The sequence below is a fragment of the Bos taurus genome, chromosome 7 (assembly GCF_002263795.3).
Source record: "Bos taurus isolate L1 Dominette 01449 registration number 42190680 breed Hereford chromosome 7, ARS-UCD2.0, whole genome shotgun sequence".
Lineage (NCBI taxonomy): Eukaryota > Metazoa > Chordata > Mammalia > Artiodactyla > Bovidae > Bos > Bos taurus.
In genome coordinates, this window is record NC_037334.1 from 103,213,301 (window position 1) to 103,235,962 (window position 22,662).

A 22,662-nucleotide genomic window follows, 5' to 3' on the forward strand; every position below is an offset into this window, starting at 1 on the left:
AATGATCATACATTATTAGACTTTGCTTAGTGTAAGTCCCAATCGAAACATATTATTCCAATTCTTATATTTCTATTTGTTAAGCACACTTAGTGGAAATTTATCATCTGCAGTGACCAATTTAAAACTATTTTGGTTCTTAGTGTACTTAGGCTGAGATTGTCATAGCAAGTGTCAAAAGCAGCTAGATATTTTTCCCTATAATAATGTCTGGAAAATTATTCAAAAACAAATTTCTCTTAAAATGTTCTTATAATTAAAATGACTTAACTCTTTATTCTAAAATACTTTGAAAGGAAGGAAAACACATCAATTAGCTTTTATTCTTCTGAAGATGCTAGTCAAATTTTGCTTTTTCATGATAAACATTATCTATATTCTGGTAGACTAAGAATGGACTTCCCTGGTAGCTCAGCTAGTAAACAATTCGCCTGCAATGCAGTAAACCCTGGTTCAATTCCTGGGTCGGGAAGGACCCCTGGAGAAGGGATAGGCTACCCACTCCAGTATTCTTGGGCTTCTCTGGTGGCTCAGTGGGTAAAGAATCTGCCTGCAACGTGGGAGACTTGGGTTTGATCCCTGGGTTGGGAAGATCCCCTGGAGGAGGGCATGGTAACCCACTCTAGTATTCTTGCCTGGAGTATTCCCACGGACAGAGGAGCTTAGCGGACTGCGGTCCATGGGGTCAGAAAGAGTCGGACACAATTGAGCAACTAAGCACAGCACAGATTGAGAATATTTTTGAAAACAATTACATTTCCCCTAGAATTAGCTATCTTACTGAATACCCACAAATTATTTTATTTATATTAATATACATACTTTGCACCTATGAAGCTACAGGTTTTTAACACCAGCCTCATAGTCCTAGCTAAAGATTATAGATATAAAATATATTGCCACTCTGTGCATACGTATATTCTAGGTGAATATCAAAATGAATTTACAGGCTTAATATAATCAAATATAAAAATAAAAATAATAAAGATGTTTTGCTTGAAAACTTCTACTGGAGGGAGGTGGGAGGGGGGTTCCAGATGGGGAACACGTGTACACCCGTGGCGGATTCATGTTGGTGTATGGCAAAACCAATACAATATTGTAAAGTAATTAGCCTCTAATTTAAAAAAAAAAGAAAATAATTTTAAAAAAACACTCAAACTTTAAAAAGAAAACTATGGAATATTTAATGGGATACCTTATGAAAATTTCACTTAAGAATTGATGACATGGACTTTGAACACATCATAAGTTCTTTCCAAATAGCTTAGAAACTTAACGCATTTTAACTGGGTTGCCAGCATCTATGATGAAGTCCTTAGTATTATATATTTTTTCTTAGTAGCATATCGCTTCTCTGTTTAAATATTTTTTTAATTTTCATTGGAGAATAGTTGATTCACAATGTTGCGTTAGTTTCTGCTGTACAGCAAAGTGAATCAGATATCCATACATCCATTCTCCTCAGACATGCAGACGACACCACCCTGCTGGCAGGAAGTGAAGAAGAACTAAAGAGCCTCTTGATGAAAGTGAAAGAGGAGAGTGAAAAATTTGGCTTAAAACTCAACATTCAGAAAACTAAGATCATGGCATCTGGTTCCATCACTTCATAGCAAATAGATGGGGAAACAGTGGTTCACTTTATTATTTGGGCTCCAAAATCACTGCAGATGGTGACTGCAGCCATGAAATTAAAAGACACTTACTCCTTGGAAGGAAAGTTATGACCAACCTAGAGAGCGTATTATAAAACAGAGACATTATTTGGTAACAAAGGTGTAGTCAAGGCTATGGATTTTCCTGTGGTCATGTGTGGGTGTGAGAGTTGGGCTGTGAAGAAAGCTGAGCACCAAAGAATTGATGCTTTTGAACTGTGGTGTTGGAGAAGACTCTTGAGAGTCCCTTAGACTGCAAGGAGATCCAACCAGTCCATCCTAAAGGAAATCAGTCCTGAGTGTTCATTGGAAAGACTGACGTTGAAGCTGAAACTCTAATACTCTGGCCACCTGATGTGAAGAACTGACTCATTTGAAAAGACCCTGATGCTGGGAAAGATTGAAGGTGGGAGGACAAGGGGATGGCAGAGGATGAGATGGTTGGATGGCATCACTGACTCAATGGACATGGGTTTGGGTAAACTCCAGGAGTTGATGATGGACAGGGAGGCCTGGCGTGCTGCAGTTCATGGGGTCCCAAAGAGTCAGACACAACTGAGGGACTGAACTGAACTCATTCTTCTTCAGATTTTTTTTTTCATATATGTTATTAATTAATATTGAGTTGGGTTCCCTGTGCTATATAGTGGTTCCTGGTTGATTATCTATTCTATATATGGTAGTGTGTATATGTTAATCTCAACCTTCTAATTTATTCCTTCCTGTCACTTTTCTCCTTTGGTAACCATAAGTTTATTTTTGAAGTCTGTGAGTCTTTCTGTTTTGTAAATTGATTCATTTGTATCATTTTTTTTTAGATTCCACATATAAGTGATACATAATGTATAATACATATTACATATACATGTATTAAGTGATACATAATATGTGTCTTTGTCTGTCTGACTTACTTCACTTAGTATGATTATTCCAGGTCCATCCATGTGGGTGCAAAAGGCATTTCATCCTTTCTATGGCTTAGTTACTGGAGAAGGCAGTGGCACCCCACTCCAGTACTCTTGCCTGGAAAATCCCATGGATAGAGGAGCCTGGTAGGCTGCAGTCCATGGGGTCACTAAGAGTCAGACACAACTGGGTGACTTCACTTTCACTTTTCACTTTCATGCATTGGAGGGGGAAATGGCAACCCACTCCAGTGTTCTTGCCTGGAGAATCCCAGGGACGGGGGAGCCCGGTGGGCTTCCGTCTATGGGGTCGCACAGAGTCGGACACGACTGAAGCGACTTAGCAGCAGCAGCATGGCTTAGTTATATCCCGTTGTATATTTGTTCCACATCTTCGTTATCTGTTCTTTTGTCAGTGGACATTTAGGTTGCTTCCATGGCCTGGCTATTATAAACAAGGCTGCAGTGAGCACTGGGGTGCACGTATCCTTTCAAACGATGTTTTCATCTGGAGGTATGCCCAAGAGTGAGATTGCTGGATCATGTGATGCTTCCTTTTTAGTTTCTTGAGGCACCTCCATCTGCTCTCCATAGTGTTTGCACCAATTAACAATCCCACCAACAGTCAGAAAGTGTTCCATTTTTTTCAACACCCTCTCCAGCATTTATTGTTTGTAGACTTTTTGGTGAGGGATGTTCTCACTGGTGTGAGGTGAAACCTTACTGTAGTTTTGATTTGCATTTATCTGATAATTAGCAATATTGAATGCCTCTTCATGTGCCTCTTGGTCATCTGTATGTCTTCTATGGAGATATGTCTATTTAGATCTTCTATCCATTTTTTGATTGAGTTTTTTTGGATTTTTTGGCATAGAGTTGCATGAGTTGTTTATAAACTTTGGAGATTAACCGCTTGTTAGTCACATTGTTTGCAAATATTTTCTTCCATTCTGTGGGTTGTCTATTCATTTTTTTATGGTTTCCTTTGCTGTATATAAGTTGTTATGTTTAATTAAGTCCCATTTGCTTATGGGACTATATATAAGCTGTTATGTTTGCTTATATAAGCTGTTATGTTTAATTAAGTCCCATTGCTTATTTTTGTCTTCATTTTCATTATTCCCGGAGATAAATCCAAAGAAATATTGCTGTGATTTATGTCAAGGAGTGTTTTGCTTATGTTTATATCTAAGAGTTTTATAATATTCAGCCTTACACTCAGGTCTTTAATCCACTTGAGTTTATTTTCATGTATGGTGTTAGAGAAAGTTCTAATTTAATTTTTTTTTTTTACATGAACTGACCGTCAATTCATGGGTTTATTTCTGGGCTTTCTATCCTACTCTATTGACATGTATTTTTGCTTTTGTGCCAGCACCATACTTTTTTTATTACTGTAGCTTTGTAGTATAATCTGAAGTTAGGGAACCTGATTTCTCCAGCTCCCTTTTTTTCTCAGCAGTGATTTGGCTTTTTGTGGTCTTTTGTGTTCCCATGCCTGAGTGCATGTTCAGTCGCTCAGTTGTGTCTAACTCACCAGGCTCCATTGTCCATGGAATTTCCCTGGCAAGAGTACTGGAGTGGGATGCCATTTCCCCCTACAGGGGATCTTCCTGACCCAGATATGGAACCCTAGTCTCCTGCGTCTCCTGCATTGCCAGGCAGAACCCTTACCACTGTGCCTCCTGGAAAACAGGTTTTAATATTTTTTCTTCTAGTTCTGTGAAAAATGCGATTTGTAGTTTGATAAAGATTACATTGAATCTGTAGATTGCCTTTGCTGGTATAGTCATTTTGACAACACTGATTCTTCCAATTCAAGAACACGGTATATCTTCCCCTTTGTGTCATCTTTGATGTCTTTCATCAGTGTTTATCATTTTTGGGGTACAGTTTGTATACCTCCGTAGGTAAGTTTGTTCCTAGATATCTTATTCTTTTTTATGTGATGGTAAATGAGATTGTTTCCTTAATTTCTATTTCTGATCTTTTGTTGTTAATGTACAGGAATGCAGGAGATTTCTGTATATTAATTTCATACCCTACAACTTAAAAAAAAATTCATTGATGACCTTTAGTAGTTTTCTGGTGGCCTCTAGGATTTTCTATGTGTTGTACCATGTTATCTGAAGACAGTGACAGTTTGACTTCATTTTCAATATGGATTCCTTTCCCTTTCCTCTCTGATTGCCATGGCTAGGACTTCCAAACCTCTGCTAAATAAAGTGGTGAGGGTGGACACCTTATGTTGCCCTGTATTTCTTTCCCTATTTACAAATTTCCATCTGAGATTATTCATATTATGTTTGAGAAAAGTTCTTTAATGATGTATTTAGTGTTCTTATGCTACTGATAAAGTATCTTAGCTTTTACTCTCCTGAAAATTTTTTAAATGAATGATATTTTTGTTGCATATAGAATTCTAAGTTGGCAATGTATTGGGTATGGAATTTCAAATTGGAAATTATTTTCTTTCAGCACATGAAGCATGCCATTCTCTTATCCTCTGCTTTCTATTATTTCTGTTGATAATTCAGGTTCAATCTTGTTGCTCTTTTGACAAGACTTCTTTTCTCTCTGCATACTTTTATGATCTTTTCTTTGCCTTTGGTTTTCAGTTGTTATACTGTGAAGTTCCTAGTTATGGTTTTGTTTGTATGGTTTTCTTCTTGTGATTTTTGTATTTTGAATATACGTGTTGATGTCTTCCATAAATTTTGCCACTTTCCCTTCCATTATATCTTCAAGCATTGCTTCTGCATCATTTTTTTTCTTATCTTTTGGAACACTGTTTACACTTCTTATGTATCCTGTTTTTGTTATATTCAGTTCAGTTCAGTCGCTCAGTCGTGTCCAACTCTTTGTGATCCCATGAACTGCAGCACACCAGGCCTTCCTGTCCATCACCAACTCCCGGAGTTCACCCAAACTCAACTGCATTGAGTCAGTGATGCCATCCAGCCATCTCATCCTCTGTCGTCCCCTTCTCCTCCTGCCCCCAATTCCTCCCAGCATCAGGGTCTTTTCCAATGAGTCAACTCTTCGCATGAGGTGGCCAAAGTACTGGAGTTTCAGCTTTAGCATCAGTCTTTCCAATGAACACCCAGGACTGATCTCCTTTAGGATGGACTGGTTGGATTTAAGGAGTAAGCGTCTTTTAATTTCATGGCTGCAATCACCATCTGCAGTGATTTTGGAGTCCCCCTAAATAAAGTCTGACACTGTTTCCACTGTTTTCCCATCTATTTCCCATGAAGTGATAGGACCAGATGCCATGATCGTAGTTTTCTGAATGTTGAGATTTAAGCCAACTTTTTCACTCTCCTCTTTCACTTTCATCAAGAGGCTTTTTAGTTCCTCTTCATTTGTTGTATTATTTACTTCATTAATCTCTATGTTTTATTCTGGCTATTTTTTCCTGATTTGCCTTTTGATACTCATTCTCTTTTTACCTACATCTAATATTCTATAAGCAATTGCATATTATTCTTAACATCAATTATATTTTCACTTGTCAGATTTTCATTTGTCCTTTTTCCTTATTTTTGTAGTATTCTGATGATTAATGTAATCTTTTAATTTCTTAAATATATGTAGTTTAGTTATTTGTTTATTTTTAAGTTTTTCTTTTGCCTCAACTTGCAGAATGTGGGATCTTAGTTCCTTGACAAGGGGTCAAACTCACGCCCCTTATAGTGGAAGCTTTGAATCTTAACCACTGGAATGCCAGGGAAGTACCTGTACTGTTGTTGGTGTTCAGTCACGAAATCATGCCCAACTCTTTGCGACCCTGTGGACTACAGCATGCCAGGCTTCTCTGCACTTCACTATCTCCCAGAGTTTTCTCAAACTCATGCCCATTAAGTGGATGATGCTATCTACCCATCTCATCTTTTGCCACCCCTTCTCCTTTTGTCTTCAGTCTTTCCTATCATCAGGATCTTTTCCAGTGGGTTGGCTCTTTATATTAGGTGGCTAAAGTATTTCAGCTACAGCTTCAGCATCAGTCCTTCCAATGAATATTCAGAATCGACTTCCTTTAGGATTGACTGGTTTGATGTCCTTGCAGTCCAAGGGATTTTCAAAAGTCTTCTCCAACACCACAGTTTGAAAGCTTCAATTCGTTGACACTCAACCTTCTTTATGGTCCAGCACTCACATTCATACATGACTACTGAAAACACCACAACTTTGTCTATACAGACCTTTTTTAGAAAAGTGTAGTTATTTTAAAGTCGATAACTGAATTATACATTACCAATGCCCATGTAGTTTCTTTATATGTTCCGATTTGTTTTGCAATTTACAGTCGCAGTTTAGTTTCCTTGTGTGTTGGAATTTTAAGTTAAAAATTTTAAGGTTATTTGAGATTCTCAATTATCCTCCTCTGAACATGGCTGAGATTGACCACTAGAAATCCCTGGTCACCTTAATCCGATAAAAGACTGAGGTGAATTGAAGCTGGATTTTTATTTTGGGGATGACTGGTTTATTTCTTGTTGGACCTTACTCTTAGGATTTACCACTTCAGCTTGCCAGCCAAAGCCCAAGGACTGAATAAGCCTTTGTTCAGTTCTCACCATCTACTTAATGCCATATGGTCTGTTCAAAATTATTTTCAGCTTATTAACCTGCCAGCTACCTGCTATGCATAGTTAAATATCTGTTGGGGGAAAAAAAAAGAGTACCAAATCCTGGGTACACATGTGTGCATCCTTACTCTCATAGGTCTTTGCCTCACAAATTTGTACTGCCCTGGAGATGCCCATTGCTTTCACACACAGACACACACATATATATACAATATATATGTGTTAGATATATATGATGTAAGGATAGCTTATTTATGTTTAAAGAATGATGATTCTAAACTGCTAACCCACTACTTCAGCTTTGCAGAAAGTTGAATCTCATCATTCTATTTTAATACACATTAAGTGTTATATTTTTCAATGTTTACTTTTTCAGTCAAGGTTAGTGTCAGTGAACATTTGCACCCCCCTAATAAAGCCGAATTTCATTCATTTCCATTTTCTCTCTCTTTTCTCCTACTGCTACCCATCAAGTATGTCTGATGAAGATTTTTTTACTGATGCATTTTAACATAAATACTTTTGTAGATTGATATACTCATAGTGGGCTTTGGCTACATGGATCAAACAGAGAAGAATATGCATTCTCTGCCATATTTTAGAACTGTCCCCTTGCTTATGTTTGAACTGAGCCTTCTTTCTATAATCTACTTCTATCTTCTCTTGACCTTTCAGGGATGCTTCTTGATTTCTGGCTCCCTGAGGATACTATGGAATTACATACATTCCATGACATTGTTATAAATATTGTTTTGTTTTTGAGAAGTGAGGGGTGGTATTAACATTTGATCATCATGAATCAGAACCAGAGTTTAAGTTAAAGCAGGTTTGTTTGGTTTTAGTCACCATTTCCTCCAAGTCTAGAAAACCTGGAAATTTCAAATTATTTTGATCACTACTTTATATACAAAATGTAATTTTGACCAAAGAGGGGGTTCCTTTTAACACAGAATCATTTTCATGCAATGAGTAAAAAGACTGTTTCATCTGTACTTCTGAAATACAAAGTGGATTTGCTTACCTTGCGTACATCTGGAATGTTTAGTTTCCTATTTATTGTAGTAACATATCTTGATTTTCCTATTCATTCAAGCTATGCAAACTTTATTGTTCTTTCTACATAAATAGCATTTAGATGTACGGTTTGATAATTGCTTTAGGGATTTATTAGGGCAATTTATTTTAATTATAATGATGCAGTCCTGAGATTTGTAAATGCTTAATAGCAAAGAGCATAGATTATTGGTATTACAGTATACCACATTCACTTTTTGCACATTTAAGACAAAAGTAAAATTTTCCAAGTTTTCTATAAAATTTTGATAATTTTATTTTTGACATTATCTACTAACTACGTTGTGGCTCAGAGGTTAAAGCTTCTGCCTGCAATGAGGGAGACCTGGGTTCAATCCCTGGGTCAGGAAGATCCCCTGGAGGAGGGCATGGCAACCCACTCCAGTACTCTTGCCTGGAGAATCCCATGGACGGAGGAGCCTGGTGGGCTACAGTCCACAGGGTTGCAAAGAGTCAGACACACCTGAGTGACTTCACTTTCACTAAATACCTTAGCCAAGATTTTTAAAACAATGTTATAAGAAGTCCCTATGCCTGACAAAAGTAGTATGACTTTCACAAGGAGAATTCCAACTTTTGCCAGAAATATACAGTGGATATATGATGAACACCAATGTATAAACAATTTTACTGAGTGTTGCTATGGGAAATATTTATAAAAATACATACATAAGGTAATACCTTGGTTATGGCTTATTATCACAAACATTTAGCACAAGACATATTCTTATGAGAAAATTTTAGTTATTTTTCATGTAAATAAGATAAATAACTGCTCACCATAAAATCATCAATGGTATTTCAGAATCTTATTATGTATTTTGACTTTTGATATTGTTTTCTATATGGGTGTTCACACCCACAAACTTTTTGAAAACATGTTACTGTGTAAATATTGTTCATTATTTTGTATTTTATGTCATGCATTTATTGTGATTGATTTCTAAATATATTTTTCAAGGAATTAGAAATATTTTGACACTGTATTTGCAAACATCGGCAACTAAGAATGGTGTCTTTTAAGTTACTCACCTTGAATTGTCCAGCATGTACAATACGAGATATCAGCATCAGCAAAATTTTGCCTCATCAATATACCTTATCTACTAATATATACCATACGTTCTATGAAGAAAGCTGTCTGAAACAATAGTAACTTTTCTTTTAATTTTTCTAAAAGTTAAATAATTTACTATACAAAATCAATAGTACAGAGTTGCTCTTCAATTTTTAAGGCTATAAAAATGGAGACACTGTATAGAAAAAATGCATTATATTGATATATATTTATAATAGTGCTGTATATGATATATTATTATTGTAAAATATTTTAAAATATTTTTCTGAAAAACAATGGAACGTTCAACCATGGCCTCTGTAACCCACTCCCAAAGCTGAGAACACAGGTCTTCTGGACACATACTCACAAGCTGATGAACAGTACAACTGCTTACTGCAACGTGAAAAGGCTGACATTAAAAAAGTAGTTGAAAGTTACACGACGTTAAAGATATGTTGACTGCTCTAATAGGTCTAGTGAGACAGAGGAGCATCTATTAACCCTTCCGTCCTAGTGATTCTGCATGGGGAGGTTAATCGGGGACTCCACCTGCCCAAACAGGAGCCTCAGGAGATGCAGGTCCATCCCTGGGTCGGGAAGATCCCCTGGAGGAGGAAATGACAACCCACCCCACTATCCTTTCCGGGGAAATGCCATGGACACTGGAGACGTGCGGGCTGCTGTCCTTGGGGTCACAAAGAGCCGACACGACGGAAGCAACTGAGCACACATGCACAGATTCAGTTCAGCTCAGTTCAGTCACTCAGTTGTGTACGACTCTTTGTGACCCCATGAATTACAGCACACCAGGTCTCCCTGTCCATCACCAACTCCCGGAGTTCACTCAGACTCACGTCCATCAAGTTGGTGATGCCATCCAGCCATCTCATCCTCTGTCGTCCCCTTCTCCTCCTGCCCCTAATCCCTCCCAGCACCAGAGTCTTTTCCAATGAGTCAACTCTTCACATGAGGTGGCCAAAGTACTGGAGTTTCAGCTTTAGCATCATTCCTTCCAAAGAACACCCAGGGCTGATCTCCTTTAAAATGGACTGATTGGATCTCCTTGCAGTCACGCACATATTAATGAGATGCAAACCCAGCTTCCAATTCAGAGAGTCAAAAACAATAGTACTAATGGCAAGAGGAAACATTATTTCTTCTTAACTTATTCAGTTTTCTAACTAAGTGCTCAAAATGTAGAATACTTTCCAAGTTGATTTTATAATTGTTCTATAAACAAATTTTCTAATTTCCAGTAAATTCATGGCATCTGTTTTCCTCTTTGTTCTCTTGTTTTATAAGTTCATGCTTAATGATATTTTTAAAATAGATGATTATTTCAATGGCTATTTAAATGTAAGCTACCAGAGGCTAAGAGATATCAGATTGCTTTGTCTACTTTGTGTGTGTCTCTCTGGGTGTGTGTAATAGGTTTTCTGATCTGGGGAATTTTAGGAGAAATAAAATTTTTATTTTTCAGAAAATGAAAGCATGAGTATTATCTGGACTGCAAATTGGGGGACAATATTGATTTCCCACTTCTAATATCTCCGAAATTATCACTTTAAGTAGATGTTAGCAGGTTGCTGGCTTTTTTTTACATAGCATTCAGAACAACCCTTGGATTATCATTTTAACCACCAGTGCCAGATGTTCTGTGTGCTTTTTTGGACATGTAAGCATCTCATTGAGCTCATTAAACTCCTGACCAAAATGTTCATTCTTTTTTTGCCATGAAAGCTATTCATCTTGCCAGTCCATTAAACCCTAACAATAATTTTGACAAGTATAGGGCACCAGCTTCTGCCCACTTTATTCAGCTGTAATTTTCCCTCTGTGATTTGAACTTTTTTGTAAAATATCTAAATCAATATTTGAATAGATGTGGAGAGCTAAGTGTAGAGTATTTGTCTTTGCTTCATTAAAACCAAAAATTAAATAAAGTGCTACTGTAATTTCTTTGTTTTCTTCTTCATACATGTTTTCTAATGTTAGAATTAGACTCTAACATTTGTTAGTGGCTCAGGTGGTAAAGAATCCACCTGCGAAGGAAACCCAAGTTTGATCCCTGGGTAAGGAGGATCCCCTGGAGAAGGGAATAGCAACCCACTCCAGTATTCTTGCCTGGAGAATTCCGTAGACAAAGGAGCCTTGAGGGCTACAGTCCATGGAATTACAAAGAGTCAGACATGACTGAGTGACTAACACTTTGTCTTTTGTTAGCAAGTACACTGTGATATTAAAAAATATATATATATAAGCAAAACAAAACATATAGAATTAAAAAAAAAAACTTTCCTAGTATAGCAGGTTTTCAAATTTTAACTGTATGACTTGTTTTTAATTCAGAGTAATACACAGGTGCATAAAATGGAATTGTGCTCAAACACCCTGACTTTACCTGTACATTTTAGCTAATTGTAAGAATAAGTAATAATGTGTAAATGTGTATATATTATTCCATATAATAGGGTGGATAAAGGAAGGAGGCACACTCAAAAACCTTTTCTGTTTCAAATCACAGAGCTTCTATCTTTGTGACATTTTGAGACTAGTGGGAAAAAACACATTTTGAATCTGGTGGTGTCTACAGGATATTATATGAGTTTGTAACACAGGGAATTCTGGTTGATTAGCAGAGCATGCCACCTTCAAACAGAGAAAGCATGGATGCACCTATTATTTTGCATGGCAGATTCATGTATATTTATTTGGAATTTTCCCCAACTTTCTGATACCTGGAATCAGGTAAAAACTTGATCCAAAATGATATTTTTATGAGTTGGCTGGTTGAATTGTAGGCAGTGAAGTAAATGCGCTCAATATTTTTTTTTATTATTATATAGGATCGCAAGCATTAAAACATTCAATCAGTAGTCAAATAAGATGTTAATCTAGAATAAATAGAGACTTTAAAACAGCATTTTGTGTGTGTGTGAACTAGAAGTGAATTGGTATGTGGAATCTGAATCTGTAATACAGTGCTACATTTACAACTGCTGAAGATGTCATATTGGCAGTTCCATAACCTTAATTGATTTGGATTGGAATGGAGAGAAGAGAAATAATACCTAGCCAGTCAACAGGTATCCTTAGGGCGGCCCTCATCAAAATCACTATCATCTCTTTGTGAAGATCAGGCTCAGGTCCTCACATATATATGAGATAGTTCTATTTAACACAATCTGTTAAGATATTGGGGTTCCCTGTATCTTTTTAATTGGAGAGAGTTCATTTTTTTATGATGAATATAGCAAGATCAGTTTGGTGAGGGCAGTCAGTGCTAAATTTTTTATGAAATAAGCACACATTTGAATTCTTCCCACGGCATGTATCTGCTTCCATTTTTTTACGGCAGTCGCTTTTTAAAATAGTTTCTTTTTAAGTGCAGTTTTTCTTCTTTTCCATCCTGGAGGGAAGGAGAAAACAAGCTTGTATTTTTCTTTCAGCTTGGAAAGAGAAAAAGTATTCCCCCCAAACAAAAATATTGACAGTCAAGAGGTCCAGAGAAGATCAGTAAGCCAGAGCCGTGAAAGACATAAATAAGACTTTTTTTTTTTGGCCCAAGGGATGTAAGCAGATATATGCGGTTCATGCTATACGCTCAATTTTATTTTCCTGGGGGTGACATTTCTTAAGGTGACTGACAGAATTGTGTGTTTTTTTTTTTTTTTTCCATCAGTTCTTTTATTATCAGTTAGCTGTATTCATGTGTCTTCTTTTCTCCACCATGTTAGGTCTCCTTATGAAAACAGCAATAATGATATGGTTAATCAGGGGACTTATAAACAAGAAGCGAGACATTATAAGATTTACTTGATGAATTACCTCTGTCTCTATTAAAGAACAAGGGTGATGTGTGCGTGCGGTTGATCAGTGTTTACTTGGGGTTTATATACAATAAACAAAGAAACACACAAGACCCTAGAAAGGGCAAAGTAATTCAGGGGCAACTTACATGATGTGATAATTGTTCCAAAGTTGCTTAATACCAAAAGACATAGAGTTAGCTGGTCAGTGAATATTAAGCAAGTGGTAACTGCCCTCCTCTCATATGTTCAAATGAGGTGTCTGATACTCCCATAGTGAATAAGAAATTTAATATTTTTATCCCATTATTTTGGTGTCTAATATGAAAATAGAGAACAGTTCTCTTGGAGATAAACTCTTAGTTCAGTCCCTTAGTTCCATTCATTGACTCCATCACTCAAAAAGCTGAATGTTTGTCAGGCACTAGAAATACAAAGACAAAAAGCTAACAGAGCATTTGCCATTCAGTAGCTTACAGTTTCGGAGAAGGCAATGGCACCCCATTCCAGTATTCTTGCCTGCAGAATCCCAGGGACGGGGGATCCTGGTGGGCTGTCATCTATGGGGTCGCACAGAGTCGGACATTACTGAAGTGACAGCAGCAGCAGCAGCAGCAGCTTACAGTTTGGGGGGAGAGATGTAATTATCTATAATCAAATGTGGAAAACAGTACAGCATGCTGTGAAAATGCATATATCATATTTGGCTTTGTGTCCCCAACACAGTGCCTAGAATGAAGGAAGCAATGAATAAATTCAATAGTACTGTATTCAAATTGAAAAAAAAAAGACAGGCCTTGGGTATTGCTTGCTGATTTTTTTTCTTATCATCATTCATATTTTATCAATATGATTAGTACAATATTTTTTGAGATATTTGAATATCATTAGAAAATAAACAGAAATATTTAAATGACTGGCTCACTTTTAAAATAGTAGACGCAAAGAAGAAAGTATTCTTTATGAGATTATATACTGAGCAATAAATAAATAAATGTTGCCTGTTTGGTAGAAATATACATGTAAACAGGAATCGCATGAGTTTATTCAGAACAATTGCCAAATACAAACGTATTTGTTAAGTGTTAGTCACTCAGTCGAGTCTGACCCTGCAATCCCATGGACTGTAGCCCACCAGGCTCCTCTGTCCTTGGAATTCTCCAGGCAAGGATACTGGAGCTGGTATCCATTCCCTTCTTCAGGGGATCTTCCTGACTCAGGGATCAAACCCAGGTTTCTTGCATTGCAGGTAGATTCTCTGCCATCTAAGCCATCATATATGCAACTTTAAAAACAGTATCTATATAATTTGTATACATAATTTTATGTATATATTCATGTATTTTGTTGATTAGTTTAATAACATATTACTGGTTCACAAAGATTTCATCCCAAAGAAAAATGAGGAAGAAAATGAAGGTTTGGTTTTTGTACTAAGCTATAGTAAAAGCCTGATACAATAGAAGTAAGTTCAGATTTATGGTTATTTCACCACTAACAACTTTCATAGCCACTGCAAATGATATTTATATATGTATGAATAGATACACTTGTAAACATTTAAAAATTATTAAATGTGTATACTAAACATTTAAAAATTATTAAATATGTATACTTACAAGCCAAGTCTATATTCATGTCAAAAATAAAGGGTAAGGGCCAGTTCCTTCCTAGAAGAATGATTGGGACTAATAGCTGATACCTTTTGGAGAACACTATAAAGACAGGAGGAAGCATAAAAGCTGTATTTTATAAAACAAAACAAAAACTTTTTTTCTAATAATAGAAACCTTTACAAAGTATTTTAACAGATGCATCAAATTTCACTCCAGAAAGCATAGCTTACTAATATTTGGGAATTTTCGAATATTTTAGTGTTCGTTTAGCTGTTTACTTTATCTACCTCTCATGTAGCAGCAGTCTGTATTGCCTGGTGAAATTTCGTTGTTCATTTTTTTCTTGATAGACACAGAACTTTCCTCTTGAGAGAAGCAGGGAGGAATAGACGATATAAGGGAAAATAGACAAGAAAGAAAGGCAGAACGTTCACATTATTTTGTACCGCAATGGTTGCTGCAGTGGCAGAATAGGGTCTAATGAGAACATGGATATTTATTGTTCCCACTTCATACTGTCCGCTTTATGTTCATTCACCATCTCACTCTTTCAACAGGCTAATGAAGCAAGTACGACAGTTACCCACCTTTCGTGACTGAAGACGCTGAAACTCAGCAGTTTTAGAACCCAAGCTCTCTGACTCCAAGCTTGCGCTAGTGACCGTCAGTTTCTCTAGCACGTTACCTGGCTGAGCTTTCAGCGAAAGCACAAACGCGTGCAGGAGCCGGGGGGTCCCTGGCCAGGTTTCCAGCTGGGGCTGCTGGTTTATACTGACATCATAAACCCTGGGATGGAAGTAATTTTGAAAGGTCACCTAATCCATTCACCCTGTCTTAAACTTTCCTGACAGATGAGAAGCTACCTTAATTCTCTACCCCTTCAAAAGAAAGTACAGCTTCCTTCTGTCTCTTATTCCTGGATTTAACAACTCCTAGTGCAGGAAATCTCATCTTTTTTATAGTAAATCCCACTCAATGCTCTTTAAGCTTGTTGCCTTTTGCTCCGCTTCCTGAAAACACATAGTGATGTCTAAATAGCAGAATTTCCTTTGCTTAAAGATGGACACTAAAAATGTCTCTTCTTCAAACTATTTAATGCACATGCTTTTAGCTTTTATTGAAAACACATTTTTGCCACAACATTCTTTGTCTTTTAATTTTCTTCTTGGAATTAGAGTTCTTTTCCGTTTTGCATTAATGGCCTCATATCGGGGAGTTCTAGACAGAGGGTGTTTGACCTTGGTTCTGCTGGCTTTTCTAGACCCTTGTTTAAATCCCTTAAAAAAAAAAAAATGAAAAGCTGCACAGCTGCCCCGTGGTCTTCATCAACGATGTCAAAACATAATGAACATCTTACTTTTTTTCTTCCTTTTTGTGAGTCCCATCCATTCACTTGCTTTCTTCTAAAGATTGAATCATCTGGGAGTATATATAAAACCACTCTTGGTGGGTAAGGAATTCTCTAATTCAGACACCTTCCTAGCTAAACGCTTCTTGGCTAATGATGTCTTCTGAACTTGTAGTATCTTCTCTCCAGCCCTGTCGGTAGTCCCATTTGATTCACATTGTGCGACTAATAGAGCTTCATCTCTATTCAGTGTTTGTCTTAAATTTAAATGGGATTAATGCACTGAAAAGTTCTTTTTAAATGATTAGTTTAATAATCTGGAAATGGTGGCTTACCAAATAAGGCGTCCCCAAAGCTCCTTCATTTTTCAGGACTACATTTTTGCCTGTCTTCAGATTTCTAAATTATTAACGTAATATTCATGTGATTAATAATTCTAAACATGATTTATATACTTGGTGTTTTACTTTGAAAAGAGTAGAGACCGTCTTCTCAATTGAGTCAACAGCTGTAGATCTTTCTAGAGGTCACATTGCAAGATGGCACTTGCCATCAATCATGGTTTTAATTAAAACTTGGGTTATAGCTGACGAAACTTTCTCCTCTGTTGTTAATTTCTCAAGCCTTTTTACCCTTGTCTTCTTAAAAGATATATATTAAAATAATAATAAGGTTTATTATCTTATTTCTTGGCATTGCTTAATATTCAGAGTTTAGAAAAAACAAGGATAAGTTAAAATCTGAATGATGCTTCCCCTATAGCCAGAGGTCAACTTGAAAACTTTCTCCTCTGTTGTTAATTTCTCAAGCCTTTTTACCCTTGTCTTCTTAAAAGATATATATTAAAATAATAATAAGGTTTATTATCTTATTTCTTGGCATTGCTTAATATTCAGAGTTTAGAAAAAACAAGGATAAGTTAAAATCTGAATGATGCTTCCCCTATAGCCAGAGGTCAACTTGATTATATGTACAATATCAATCACTATAATGCACAAACTATCCTAAGGATTTACATGTACATTTATTTGTACTTCTTAATTTTGTATCAGAAAATAAGCTACCGCTACTTTTGCCTTTCTAGTGCTTATTGTAAAACTAACAAACAAAACACCAAACTGTCACTTCACTCATTTAAAACTACAGAGAAATCCAGTATTGTGTAGATATAGCAGCAAGATTTAGGTATTCATGATAATAAAAGTATTCCCCAAAGAAAACTGAGTGCTGAAGAATTGATGCTTTTGAACTGTGGTGTTGGAGAAGACTCTTGAGAGTCCCTTGGACTGCAAGGAGATCCAACAAGTCCATCCTAAAGGAAATCAGTCCTGGATGTTCATTGGAAGGACTGATGTTGAAGCTGAAACTCCAATACTTTGGCCACCTGATGCGAAGACCTGACTCATTGGAAAAGACCCTGATGCTGGGAAAGATTGAAGGTGGGAGGAGAAGGGGACGACAGAGGATGAGATGGTTGGATGGCATCACCGACTCAACAGACATGAGTTTGAGTAAAGTCCGGGAGGTGGTGATGGACAGGGAGGCCTGGTGTGCTGCAGTCCATGGGGTTGCAAAGGGTTGAACATGACTGAGAGATTGAACTGAACTGAACTGAAAAGTATTCCATGAAAAATTAAATAAAGTTGATATTTTTAGAATAATTGCACCATCTTTCCTATCATATGTGCCATCTCCTATGAAATCTGAAAAAGCATACTGTAAATTTATCCTTTCACATAAACCTAGATGGCATAAACTGCCACTCTTAAGAGACTGCCATCTATCTCCAGAAAGCCAAACTATTCAACAAACCAAGTGATTGTTAAGTAAAAGTTTAGACTAGACCCCTGGCTTCCCTGGTGGCTCAGATGGTAAAGAATCAACTTGCAGTGCAGGAGACTGGGTTCGATTCCCTGGAGAAGGGACTGGCAACCCACTCCAGTATTCTTGCCTGGGAAATGCCGTGGATAGAAGAGTCTGGCGGGCCCAAGTCCCTGGGATCACAAAGAGTGGGATACAACTGAGCGACTAACACATCCACTTAGACTAGATCCACTCTACAAATATAAGAATTTCAAAGCCCACCTGTTTTGTTAAGTATTTAAGAAACGGTAAAATAATTTGAGACATACATTCTGGGTTTAAACCCTTTGGAAAAGTATGTAACCATCTTAGATATACATTGTATAAAATATCTAAATAGTTCATGAAGTTAATAAAGTCCACTTTGCATGAGTCAACTTGTTAATCTTCAATTCCACGAAACTACATTTTTACCTTTTGAAATGATATACATCTGGTTCGTTGTCCTCGGACGTTTTGAATACTGTGTTGTTGTCATTCAGTCACTATAACAGTGACAACAACAGAAAAAGCCACAGACCGGGTGGCTCGTAAATAATAGACATTTATTTTTCGTCATTCTGGTGGCTGGAATTTAAGATCTAGAGACCAGTGTTTGGGTGAAGGCGCCCTGTGGCTTGCAGACTGCTGATTCGTGCTGTTATTGTAGAAGGGGCAAGGGACTGTCTTGTGGCTCTTTCCTCAAAGCATTAATCTCATCTATGAGGGTCAGCCCCTCAGCCCTAATCATACTCTGGAGGTTCCAGCTCCTAACACCACCACCTTGGGCATTAGGTTTCAACATGTGAACTTGGGGGAAGGGGGAGGAAAACATTCAGGCCGTAGCATCTATTTTTTAAAATTACAGTATGTGTTCAAAGCCAACACTGTACCCGGACAAATAGTGCTTCATGTGAAGTTTCACAGGAAATTCTTAAGAAAGTTAATAGCAGCAGCTCTATCAAGCATCACATCAAAATTTTTATAAAGAACAGATGAGGCTCTAACTTATATCACCATTTTCAAATTTTTGTTGAAACTTTCCATAAACAAGAAATAGTTTTATTATTTTTTTTAAGTTTGCAGCAAGATTACAAAATCTACCATAAAGGAGTAAGGAGACGTACGGAATGAAAAATGAAAACATATTATAAAAGATTCTTTATATTCCAACAATATCCCATTTGAGGGCATTTTAGAGTTTAAATTAGTAGATAAAATATAGACCTCTATGACTGAAGAGTGTTTTTTCTGATGAAATATTTGAATTAAGATTAACTATTTCAGATGTTTTACTACCCAAACTGTTTTACTAGCCAATGATTTCCTTAAAAGTTTTCATAAGAACACTATTTTTTGGAATTGAGAGAACAAACCCAGGATATTTCCCTCTCATTAACTGTAACTCACTCTGTATGATTTTTGCATGAGAAGACCCTCTAAGAATTGTCTTAGTTTCTGCTACATTATACCTGTGTATACAAGAAAGACTTTATATTTCCAAATGTTTTTAATATTCTAAACTATTTTGATTCCCACAAAACTTTGATGTCTAACTAGTTCTCTTTTCCTTTCTTAGTACATTATGACTTTTAATTTTTTAATGTGTTTTGTTGTTTTTCTTTTTTTTTTCAACAACATTTTTTTTAATTTATTTTAATTTTGGCAGTTCCAGTCTATGCTGCTGCATGGCTTTTCCCTAGTTATGCCCAGTGGAGTTACTCTCTAGTCACGGTGCTCCAGCTTCTCATTGTGATGATTCTTTGGTTGCAGAGCACAGGCTCCGGGGCATGCAGGCTTCAGTAGCTGCGGCACATGGATTCACTGGTTGCAGCTCCCGGGTTCTAGAGCACAGGTTCAGGAGTTGTGGTCCCACGGGCTGAGTTGTCCTGCGACATATGGGGATGGAACCCATGTCTCCTGCATTGGCAGGTGGATTCTTTACCTCTGAGCCACCAGGGAAGCCTGTTTCTCAGGACATGATTAAAATAGCTCTTGCTTTTAAAGATTTGTTGAATGAAAACTCAATATGTTTCAGTTATCTTTAGGTCAAATATATTAGTATTGCCCGATGACGGTAAAAGATGAATTGCAAATTAGAAGACTTCGAGTCACATCGGTATTCAAAACTAGGTGATAAAGCATTGAAAGAACAGATCTGGTGACTTCCCTGTAAACATCCATATAAAGGGAAATAGTTATACAACAAGGAGTCAGTCCTGATGGATGAATGTGTTGGAGAAACACAGTAAATGGGAGATCAACAAGAACCATTTCCAAATTAGATTTTCAACTCAATGATATGGGCCCAAGCTGGTGCACTTCAGGGAATTGTTCATACAAGGGGGAAAATGTGACTGTGACCTTTCTCACTGAATCAAGATACAACAAACATATTCAACACATTTCACCTTACACAATCCGGTGACTGGTATAGGAGAAGTGATTCTTAAATGCTTATCATATGCGAAAAATTGGGCATAATGAAGGATTTACACCAAAAAGGACAGATAGTAAATTTGTCTTATCAATCCAAAAATTATTGCTATACTTAATTGGTTTAGGAAATCGTTTCTTACTAAGATAAAATATTAAGCAAAAAGAGAGAAGCAGTTTACTAATTCTTATCTATAATGCAGGTATTAGCATCGGGGACAGAAGGGAAAATTTTCTATGAATTGTGCCTTACTTGCTACTTTTTGCTATTTTTAAACAAAAGCAAATAATGTTATTCTTCAGTTTGGCTTTACTTTGTAACCAGTAACATTGGTTCTGAGATTATGTGGATCCAAACAGTCAAATAGTTGGTCTAAAGGATATGGATGAACTTTTAAGCTAGATGTAGCTAATTTTAATTATGACTAGAATGAACCTATATTTTAGAAGTGTCTTCATCTCAGAACTGAAGTAAATTCAACTTCTTTTAGAAATTCAGACTTTTAACACCCTATATTAATCATTTGTCCTATAACTTGATATTTATACTGAGCACAGATTTCTGTTTCTATGAATACAGAAAAAAATATATAAAACAAGTAAGAGGCTTTCAGTGGAATGTAAATCAATACTTTGGCAAAAATACAACCTGTTAACTTTTCTCTATTCCTATCCAAACCCCAGGCTAATAGCACTTCAGTATTTCAAACGTTAAGTAAATCTTCTATAACAAAACCATACTTTTGAAACCAAACATGTGTCTGGTTTTGATTTGTTATTCCCACATAAGCACAGAATGTAAACTACTTCCCACTCTATGGCTTTACCACAAGCCTGCTTTCTCTAGTCTGTGAGCATAAAATGTGAAACAGGCTCTTTCATAAAGGAGGAAATCAGCTTTAAAAAAAGTCACCATGGCTTGGAAACTTCACCTCTCTACCTCACAGCCACATACAAGAAGACCACTTTTTTCCCCCAAAGGATGCCTCAAATCAATACGTGTTTCTTTGATTTTATTCTTTTTACCTTTAAGAATAGGAATAACGCTTCCTTGTTATGAGTGGGCATTTAAACATTATATCTTTTGATCATATTTTCTTGGATTCTATTAAAAAATCAAATAGTTTTTGCAAATGCATGGAAATCCCAAATTATTACTTCAACTTTATTTAAGACAAGTCCTATCCTACAACACTTTTTGATTTAACAAGGTTTATTAAACAATATTGAGAGGATCATTTTGCCTATATTAGCAACCCAGTTATCATAAATCCATTTTAATTTGAAACTTTCAATCACCACAGCACTACTTAAAACTGTATGTCTCTTTTTAAACTTTATTGTATTATGGTTGTTATACAGTAAGAAACATTTAATCACAGTCTATGCTCACTGAATCTCCTATCAGTGATGGGACTGACTCTCTGCTGGACTATGTCACTTGAGTCAGGGTGCTAATATGATCTCCTTCAGTTTTCAGAGCAATGCCTGATGGAAAACCTGTCACCGCTCAGGAGGCTGAACAAGCCACTCGATTCCTATGGATTCGAGTCTATGGAAGAGGTTCAAAATCTTTTTATTTATTTATTTTTTTAAATATAACTTTTAGACAGAAGTCAACTTGCCCATATGATATTGTTTGTATAGAAATCAAATAGTATGTAAGATATACATTTGGTTTATAAAAAGACTTAAGATGTTCTGACTGAGTAAAGAAGTAGGGACATACAGACAGCATCTGTGTGATTTCTGCCTAATCCATTATGTAGGACATATTGAGTAAGAAGATGTATTGTGTCTGTTTTTCCTATCAATATTCTGCAACTGAGACACAGAAAAGCCAATAGACTTTTTTCAAAGAAGCCATTTAATGCCTTCCAAGTAGATACAGGACATACCAAAGGGAACACACTAAGATATTCTTTCTTTTGCTGAGTGTAGAGGTCTCTCTTGGTGGATGCATTATTTTTTTTCATGATTGTGACGGGAATTTCCACTTGGATGTATTATTTAGAAGAAAACAAAATAATTTTCTATAAAGAATGACTTTAATTTTAAACTGCTTGTATAGAAACACAAAGCAAAGGGCAGAACACCTAGAATAAAGTCTTGCAATTGTGAATATCATAAAATAACTCTTTGAAATAGTGTAGTGTGAAGCTAAATGAGTGTGATAACCAGTTTTGTGCGTTTTAAATGATGGTGTGTGTTTTTGGCACTTGCTACTTATAAATCATACTCAGTGTAATGTGTTTTATTTTTGTGCCCTTGAATATCAACACAAACGTAAGTATGAAGGAAATCTTGATGATACCTTTTCTA

The 22,662-nt window shown here is 36.5% G+C and overlaps 1 long non-coding RNA gene across 1 annotated transcript in view; it reads left to right on the top strand.

Moving 5' to 3' along the window:
* The window catches only part of LOC132345803 (uncharacterized), a 40,098-nt gene extending 22,375 nt beyond the window's left edge, over positions 1 to 17,723 (top strand). Inside the window, exon 2 of the long non-coding RNA XR_009495370.1 lies at positions 15,272 to 17,723. This is a non-coding gene — a long non-coding RNA (uncharacterized lncRNA). The remainder of the gene's footprint in view (positions 1 to 15,271) is intronic.
* Positions 17,724 to 22,662: the final 4,939 nt, after the last annotated feature.